The 9,292-nt window shown below is 36.3% G+C and overlaps 1 pseudogene; it reads left to right on the top strand.

The window, feature by feature from the left end:
- Positions 1 to 381: 381 nt before the first annotated feature.
- LOC135971662 (ubiquitin-conjugating enzyme E2 D3-like) lies at positions 382 to 1,157 on the top strand (annotated as a pseudogene).
- Positions 1,158 to 9,292: the final 8,135 nt, after the last annotated feature.

The following is a 9,292-nucleotide window of genomic DNA, read 5'->3' as shown; positions in this document are numbered from 1 at the left end:
GCCCTAGAAGTTATTTCCCATTGGAAACAAATCTACCATATGACTTTTCTCTTAGAGACTTATTTTATAATTTCTTATTAACAGAAATAGCAGGAGAACAAGGCATTAGTGCTATTTTCAAAAAATCATTTTCTTATCAAATATAAAACATTTTCCACAAATATTTTCAGTAAAATTTTACCTATTTAGCCTCCCATCCCACGACCTACCTCTGTCCCCTGCCCTCCTAGTTCTATCTCCAATCTGTTTAGTAAGGTGACTGTGTATGTCAGAGCAGGTGTAAGACTAGAACATCCTTCTGTGCTGCTTGAATAATCGAGTTTTGGCCAGACCTTTAAGCACACACTGAGGTAGTGAGGAGCCAGATGAAAAGCACAGACTATGCCACAAAAATGGATTAACACAGAACTTAGTGATTTGACCCGTGACCTTCCAACTCAACTGTTCTGCAGGTACAGTTGGGGACGAGATGTTTCATTGGCAAGCCACAGTTATGGAACCTAATTATAGCCCACATTAAGGCTGTGTGTTCCTTTTGAAAATTCACTTTCCGCCGGGCGCGGTGGCTCACGCCTGTAATCCCAGCACTTTGGGAGGCCGAGTCAGGCGGATCACGAGGTCAGGAGATTGAGACCATCCTGGCTAACACGGTGAAACCCGGTCTCTACTAAAAATACAAAAAAATTAGCCGCACATGGTGGCGGGCGCCTGTAGTCCCAGCTACTCGGAGGCTGAGGCAGGAGAATGGCGTGAACCCGGGAGGCGGAGCTTGCAGTGAGCGGAGATCGCGCCACTGCACTCCAGCCTGGGCGACAAAGCGAGACTCCTCCGTCTCAAAAAAAAAAAAAAAAAAAAAAAAAAAAGAAAGAAAAGAAAATTCACTTTCCTATAGACTATCCCTTCAAACCACATGAGGTTGCACTTAGAAAAAGAATTTATCAACCAAATATTAATAGTAATGATAGCATTTGTCTTAATATTCTAAGATTACAGTCATCTTCTGCTTTAACTATTTTTAACGTTCTCTTATTCATTTGTTCGCTACCATGCAATCCCAACCCAGATGACTTTTAAGTGCCAGAGATTGCAGGGAACAATAAAACAGAGATAGGTACAAAAGAATATCTCGAGTATTCACTCAGAAGTATGCCATGTGATGCTACCTTAAAGTCAAAATGAGGTGCATTGTAGCTCGAACATTAAAATATTGCTTAAATGTTTATAATTAACATTATACATACTAAATTATTGTTCATTTTTTTACATACCTAACAAGCTCAAAACAGAATGTCTAATCAAAAGGAACTAAAGATTAATTGTGATTTTGCATAATTAAGTGGTCCTTTATCATTTAGAAGATGCTTTCTTAATTGCCTTACTTATTTTACACATGAAGTACGGAGGTAGAAAGAAACAGAGACACATTAACTTGTTTCTCTGTTTTGCATTGCCAATTTATGGTAAGCTCAAATAATAACTCAAGTCTTCTTACTGTCTCACAAAACTTGAATGCCAGTTGCAGTATGCAAATTATTCAACTAATTTTTCTTAAAATAGTTTATTTTCTGAAATTGGTCCAGTTTGTGAATATAACCAGACCCTCAAATTGTTTTGGTACCCAAAAGCATGGACTTGGATTATTTAAATCGCTTTAAATTTTGCTCAGCTCATGGCTGCATGCTTCCCTTTTTTATACCAACGTTTGTGATGAGAATAATAATGAAACATTCTGCTCCAAAATATCTAAATTGCCTCTAATATATTTGAAAAACCTTGAACTAATGAAAAAGTATTTAAAAAATATATTTCTAAGAGGAAACCCTGGCTTTCTTACTAAGACATTGTTCCAAATGAGAAGAGTTTCTGCCAGGTTATCGGCATGCTCACGTTACTGTAAAGAAACCAGTCAAAATCTTCATGAAATTGCTTTTTTACCAGTCGGTGAAAACCAACTCTGAAAAGGTCATTTTTATTTTGTTTTGTTTTGTTTTATAAGGATTAATCCTTTTTTAGAATGTAGCCTTCAGTCTATTTTGTCAATACAGCTATTGGATACAGGAAAATATTATATTATTTTATTTTCTGGATTATAGGAGGAACTTGATTTATTTATTGAATACATACATGAAAGCTAGAGAAGGACAACTAATGAAAAGTTGATTTAGGTGAAACATGACTTTTAGCGATCGGGAACAGTCTTATGAGTTAGTTCCCCTATGTTAGCTCCAATGTCTTTTCTCCCTTTATCTTTCTCACTCTCCCTTATTCTGTTATTCTTTTACTGTCTTTATTCCTTCCTTTCAAACCATCTGTTATTGCAAGATTTCCAGCCATAGAAGGCCCAGAGTCCCATTTTATGGTTACCACTCACATTTCTCTTCAGCTGATTAGCCACTGCTCACTGACTTCTGTCAACATTACGCTTACTTTTTTAAAAAAAATGTATCATAGTTTAAGGGGTACATGTACAAATGTGTTATAAGGTAAATTGTGTGTCACAGGGATTTGGTGTACAGATTACTTCTTCCCCAAGATAATAAGCATAGTACTCAATAGGTAGTTTTATGATCCTCACCTTCCTCTCACCCTCCATGCTCAAATAGGTCCTGGTGTCTGCTGTTCCCTTTTTTGTGTCCATGTGTACCCAGCATTTAGCCCCCACTTATAAGTCAGACGATGTGATATTTTGTTTTCTGTCCCTTTGCTGCTTTGACTAGGATAATGGTCTCAAGCTCCATCCATGTTGCTGCAAAGGATATGGTCTTGTTAGTTTTAATGTCTACATAGTATTCCATGGTGTATATGTACCACATTTTCCTTACCAGTCTACTGTTGGTAGGTGTTTAGATTGAGTCCATGTCTTTGCTACTGTGAATAGTGCTGTGATGAATATACGCATGCACATGTCAGTGCCTGCATGTATACATAATATAATATAAATTTTGCTGAAGTTATTGATCAGATCAAGGAGCTTTTGGGCAGAGTGCCTTTATGGTAAAAAAAAAAATTATATTTCTTTGGATATTCAACCAATAATGGGATTATTGGGTAAAATGATAATTCTGTTTTAAGTTATTTGAGAAATCTTTAGACTGCTTCCAACTAATGAACTAATTTTCATTTCCACCAGCAGTTGTACAAGCAATCCTTTCTCTCTAAAACCTCACCAACATTTGCTATTTTTGACTTTTTAAAAATAGCCATTCTGACTGGCGGGAGATGGTAATTCATTTTGGTTTTGATTTGTACTTCTCTAATGATTAATCACGTTGATGATATTTTCATATGCTTGTTGGCTGCATAAATGCCTTCTTTTGCAAAGTTTCTGTTCTTGTCTTTTGCCCACTTTTTAATTGTTTTGTTTTAGCTTGTTAACTTGTTTAAGTTCCCTGTAGATTCTAGATATTAGACCTTTGCCAAATGAATAGTTTGCAAATATTTCCTCTCATTGTGTAGGTTGTCTGTTTCCTCTATTTGTCTGCAGTGCAGATGCTCTTTAGTTTAATTAGGTCACATGTTTCAATTTTGTTTGTGTTGCAATTGCTCTTGGCATCTTCATCATGAAATCTTTGCCGGGATCTGTGTCCAGAATGGTATTCCCTAGGTTATCTTCCAAGGTTTTTGTGATTTTTATAGTTCTAGGCTTTTACATTTAAGCCTGTAGTTTATTTTGAATTGATATTTGCATATGGTGTAAAGAAGGGGCTCAGTTTCAACCTTCTGCATATGATCAGCCAGTTTTCCCAGCTTCGTTTATTGTATACGGATTCCTTTCCCCATTGCCTCTTTTTGTCAACTTTTTCAAAGATCAGATAGGTGTAGGTGTAGGTGTACAGCACTATTTCTGGGCTCCCAATTCTGTTCCATTGGTCCATGTGCCTGTTTTTTTGTACCAGTACCATGCTGTTTTTGTTATTGTTGCTTTGTGCTATAGTTGGATAGTGTGATGCCTCCAGCTTTGCTCTTTTTATGCTTAGAATTGCCTTGCTTATTTGGGCTCTTCTTTTGGTTCCATTTGAATTGTAGACTAGTTTTTTCTAATTCTGTGATGAATGCCACTGGTAGTTTGATAGGAATAGCACTGAAGTTTTAAATTGCTTTTAGCCTTCTAACAATACCAATCCTTCTATACATGAGCACGTAATGTTTTTCCATTTGTTTATTTCATCTCTGATATTGTCGTAGAGATCTTTCACTTCCTTGGTTAGCTGTATTCCTATGTATTTTATTCTTTTGTAACTATTGTGAATGAGATTGAGTCTTTATTTGGCTCTCAGCTTGGATGTTGTTTATGTATAGAAATGTTACTCACTTCTGTACCTTAATTTTGTATCATGAAATTTTGCCGAAGTTATTGATCAGATCAAGGAGCTTTTGGGCAGAGACTGTGGGGTTTTCTATGTATACATTACATTGTCCTCAAACAGAGATAGTTTGACTTCCTCTCGTCCTATTTGGGTGCCTTTTATTTATTTACCTTGCCTGATTGTTCTGGCCAGGACTTCCAGTACTATGTTGAATAGGCTGGTGATTCTTGTCTTGTTCAGGTTTTCAATGGGAATGCTTCAAGCTTTTGCCCATTCAGTATAATGTGGTTATGGGTTTGGCATATATGGTTCTTATGGAAAATATTATTTTAAATGCTGTATGAAATGTGACTGTCCCCAGTTAAAGAGAATGGTACTTTGTTGTATGTCTCTCTTTAAATGAAGAAAACAACTCACTTCTCCTAGAAGTAGTTGTAGTTCTCAGGCATGAAAATATAAGGATTAGTCTTGATGCCTGATCAGGACCTAGGCACCATTTATTTCCCCATCATAGATAAATAAATAAGGTGCTGTAGGTGGGTGGTAGAGAAGAGGTGTGAGTAGAGAGAGACAAGTAGGGGGGTGGGAAATGACTTGTGCTAAAAAGACAATCATCTAAATGTCAGTGTCTGCATGTATATATAAAGCATGTATTATTTTAAATCTGATTATTTGGGATCACGTGGCCAAAACAAGAGTGGTTAATTTGTTGTTTTTAATCTTAAGGTTAGTAGATTCTATTTTCCTTTTAAACATATACATATGACTGAGTATTTTTTTAGTTTGAAGTTATTTATGTTTGAATGTATGTCACATAGCATATATAGTTTACTCATGACAATTCCTCACTTATAATCCGGGTTGTAGTCAGCTCTCCTCCTTCTCCTTGTTCATATCAGGCAGCAAACATGGTCAGAGAAAACGGCAAAATTGTGCCCATTGGTCTAACTTTAAATTAATGCACAATGACCTGCTTATTTGGCCTTTAGCACTGCCTAGGAAGTCTAATACATTTCTTATTTTTTTTTCTTTATGTTCCCAATCTCAGACTACTATTTTGCCTCCTCTCTCCTAAATTCTTCCTCGTGCTTCCTCCTTCCTCGTGCTCACTCCCTGTAGTTGTTTTGTTTTCTGTTTCATTGGGAAAATAGAAGAAAGGAAATTACTTATACACATTCCCATACCTCATTACTCAATCTAGTCATATTTCCTCTCTTCCTTCCTTTCTGTTTATTTTTATTTAAGAGCATTTATATTTAACAACCCTTCATTCAGTCACACCAGCTCTCACCCACTCAAGTATTACACTTAAGCAATAGGCCCCTTCTGTATTCCGCAACATCAAGTTTTCCACTCCAATCGAGTTATTCTCACGATCATTCAAACATGATGTAATACTATCCATGTTAATTAACAAAAACCTTGAACACACATAAATCTCCAGATATCACCCCGTCTCCCTGCTAATTTTAACAAAAAATTTATGAAAAGATTTGTTAGATTTTCTGTTTATAATTCCTCTCATTCAGTGTTGAAACTTCTCTAATTAGGCTTTTTTTCTCACAACTGCAATGACGCAGATTTTGTCAAAATCACCAATGGCTGTTACGTTAATTCCTGGTTTTCCATCTACAGTTCTCATCTTCTTAATCTATTGACCTTATCACTTTCTCCTTCTTCATACAGGATCTAGACAGGATTCTCTTCATACTTCATTGGGCATTTTTCTCTAGTCTTATTTATGAATTCCTCCTCATCTTCCTATGAATGAATATTGGTGTGCCCAGGTCTCAGTTGATGACAGCTCCCTTTTACCCTCACTCTCTTAATGATCTCATCATATGACTTTAAATACCATGTATGTCTTATGGGGGAGGGGGGTTGTTTGTTTGTTTTTTGAGACAGGGTTACTCTGTTACCCAGGCTGGAGTGCAGTGCCATGATATAGGATCACTGCAACTTCAACCTCCCAGGTTCAAACGATTCTTGTGCCTCAGCCTCTGGGGTAGCTGGGATTACAGACATGCACCACCACGCCAGACTAAACTTTGCATTCGTGGTAGAGACAAGATTTTGCCATTTTAGACAGGTTGGTCTTGGACTCCTGGCTTCAAGGGATCCATCTACCAAAGTGACTTCCCAAAGTGTTAGGATTGCAGGCATGAGCCACTGCTCCTGGCCATCATTTATTTTAAGAACACATGATTCCAGACTTATAGTTTAACAACAGCCTTGCATTTCCAGTTGTCTAATTGCATGCAGTTTCTAATATGCATTTCAAACATCACATTCTCAGTCTAATTTCTTATTTCACAACTTCTCTCCACCTATTTTTCCATAATCTTATCCATCTCGGTAACTGTAATTCCTTTCTTACAGACGCTCAGGGAAAATCCCTGGGATCCTCCTTTACTCTTCCTTTTTAAAAAATCACACCCATACACCTATCACAAGTGCTACAATTTACAGCCTCAAAGCATATACAGAATTTGGCCATTTCTACGACATCCATTTTTACTATTTTGGTCCAAAATCATTTCTCTCCTTGCTTCTGCTTTTTTCTTCTTAAGTCTCCGAAAGCTCCAACAAGAAGATCCTATTAAAACAAGCCAGATCCTGTCACTTCCCTTCCTTAAATCCTGTAATGGTTTCTTATTTATCTCAGAGTGAGAGTCATAGTTTTTAGAATAGCTGACAATGCCCTTCCAGAACTTCTCCGCTCTATCTCTTACAATCTTTTCTTCAAACCCTGCGCTCTTGCACATTGGAGTGATTCAACAAATATTTATTGAGCCCCTAGTATGAGATCAGCACTTTTAAGATAGTACAAAGTAGTTAAAAACATATCTTTTTACTACTCCTCCTTGTTTTTCCTCAAATATAACATACCTGCTACCCTGGATCTTTGCATTTGCTCGTTCTGCCTGTAAACTGTCTGTTATTGTTGGGGCTTAGAAGATGATACGCCAAAGTGTGATGCTTTGGCATGCTGACTGCTTTGAACTGAAGGAGACTGGAAGTCCTCAGAAATAGCTTCATAAGCAAAGTCTGTCTCTGACCTTTCTCTGTATTCTTATTTTCTGCCCCTCTTACCGACTCCCACAAAAGTGAATCATAAAAACCAGAATTATTATTTCCTAAGGTGAGTCATAGAAACTAGAACCCCTCTTTCCCAAAGCAAACCATTCAACCTAGAAATATGCTCTTTCTCCCGCCTTTCTGTGTAGAAGTTGCCCATAGAGACATATTCTGACTTCCCTTGTCTGATAGTAAGTCTTAAGATCCTAATTCCAGAGGAGTCCTGTCCCCTGCCTAGGAGGAAGAAATGCCACACAGAGAGGCCATAAAGCATCTGAATGGACAGGCCTTACCAGCTTTTCCTCCTCAACCTGCTACCATTAGATGTATCCCTTACTCAGTCACATTTCTATATGGCTTTTCATTCTTTATTGACCCTAAAAATAAAAATAGACAGTTTTCCTTGGGTCTTTAAGTCTTCATTTCTGAAGACTCCCATATCACATAGAACTTTGATTATATAAATTTGTCATACTTTTCTCTTGTTAACCTGTCTTTTGTTACAGGAGTGTTGGTTGTTATTGTTATGATAGGTGAGAAAAGTATGACATCATCATATAGTCATATGGATGGCTCCCTTCCCTCCTCATATCTTTGCTGTAGTAAAGGCTTCACTGATCTCACTTCTTTCTCATTCCCTAGCAGTATGCCCTACACTTTAGCTCTCCTTTGTTTTTCTTTATATCACTCACCACTAACCAACACGCTCTATATTTAGCTTTTTTAATTTGGTTATTTTATATCTCCACCCATTAGAATACATTACTTTTTTTTTTCTGTCAATAAAATGTGATAGAAAAAGAAAAGGAATAATAGATTTATAAGTTATTTTTAAAAGCAGGGATATAAATAATGCAGATGAAAAATTTAAGGCTACATTTATTACAACATTTTTCATTTCACTGTTTTGTTCATATACCGCTTTCCCCACAATCAAGTCAACAGACTACTATTTGGCTTATTTAGATTCACTTGCAAACAATACCTCATTAACACAAATGGTTTACTTGGCTTTTTAAAGACCCATAGCAGAATAGTACTAAATAAAATCTTTCTGATTACTTGATTATCAAAATATTATCCAAATCCAAGCACAGTGCATACAGCCAAAACATTGTTTATGCTCATTGAGAACTGGAGTCATTGCTGGGAGAATCCAAGTAGCTCTCTATGTTATTCATGGATAAGAGCCAACCCTAATCTAGTTGCTGGCTGGATTCATCACCCCAAAGTATTTCTACAGAGTCTATTGCAATCAGAGTCTATATTTAAATTTATATTTATATTTTGTTTATTTGTTACATGTCATAAAAATCTTGTATATAATTTTCAGCCTTTGTTATTTGAAGTAGTCATCTTTTCATTAGGAAAGCAGAGAAATAGAAATCATGATTGGAAATTGGACTGCTTATGAAGCTAATGTTCATGAAGCTCTCATTTCACTGGAGTTGTGTGACCTGCCATTTGGTAAAACCATCAACAACCTTGGATATGGTTTTGAAAATATGATTTTATTGTAATATTATCTTAAAATATATTTTTAAATTTAAAATTATATTCAGAAAACAAATATTGTTTGAGTATGTTTTAACATATTTTCACTTTAGTGCTTGATGGAGAAAAAAGTCCAATTTACTATCTTAGCATTGAGGAGCTTCCAAAATATGCCCTCAATCTATCTTCCAGTCTCCTAACCCATAACTTACCCTAAAACTATCAGGGATTTTCACTATTTCTCAAATACTTACTTTGCTTTCATGTTGCTCTGCCTTTGTGTGTGCTATCATTTTTTCAATCTCCTTATGCCTTTTCTTGTCTACTCATCTTTCAAGTCCACAGTCACGTTTCACTTCCTTTATAGAATATTTACTGATTTTTCTTCTTACTTGCTTTTCCTCTGAATTATT

Source organism: Macaca fascicularis, chromosome 7, assembly GCF_037993035.2.
Source record: "Macaca fascicularis isolate 582-1 chromosome 7, T2T-MFA8v1.1".
NCBI classification, from domain to species: domain Eukaryota; kingdom Metazoa; phylum Chordata; class Mammalia; order Primates; family Cercopithecidae; genus Macaca; species Macaca fascicularis.
The sequence above is the reverse complement of the archived record's forward strand: the minus strand, read 5'-3'. Positions and strand labels throughout refer to the sequence as shown.